The 223-nt window shown below is 66.8% G+C and overlaps 1 protein-coding gene across 1 annotated transcript in view; it reads right to left on the bottom strand.

Annotated features, from left to right (window-relative positions):
* Window positions 1-223, bottom strand: part of PES1 (pescadillo ribosomal biogenesis factor 1) — a 6,584-nt gene that overhangs the window by 1,094 nt on the left and 5,267 nt on the right. The window lies entirely within an intron of this gene.

Genomic DNA, 223 nt, shown 5'->3' with positions numbered 1-223 from the left:
TGCCTGCCCCCCAGCCGCAGCTTGCCAGCGGTCACCTTCACGGGAAGCGCCTGCGGGGAGCCAGAGAGCTCAGGACCCTGGACACGGGGAGCCCACCATCCTTCCCCAGGGACAGTGTTTCCACGACATTCACTGGGGGCGACGGAAGAGCCGCAGCACCCTCCGGACCAGGCGGCAGGCCCTGAGCGTGAAACAGGCGCTGCAGCTCATGAACATAGGTCCA

The sequence above is a fragment of the Fulmarus glacialis genome, unplaced genomic scaffold (genome assembly GCF_000690835.1).
Source record: "Fulmarus glacialis isolate BGI_N327 unplaced genomic scaffold, ASM69083v1 scaffold9423, whole genome shotgun sequence".
Classification (NCBI taxonomy): Eukaryota; Metazoa; Chordata; class Aves; order Procellariiformes; family Procellariidae; genus Fulmarus; species Fulmarus glacialis.
This window is presented reverse-complemented; position numbering and strand designations above follow the sequence as displayed.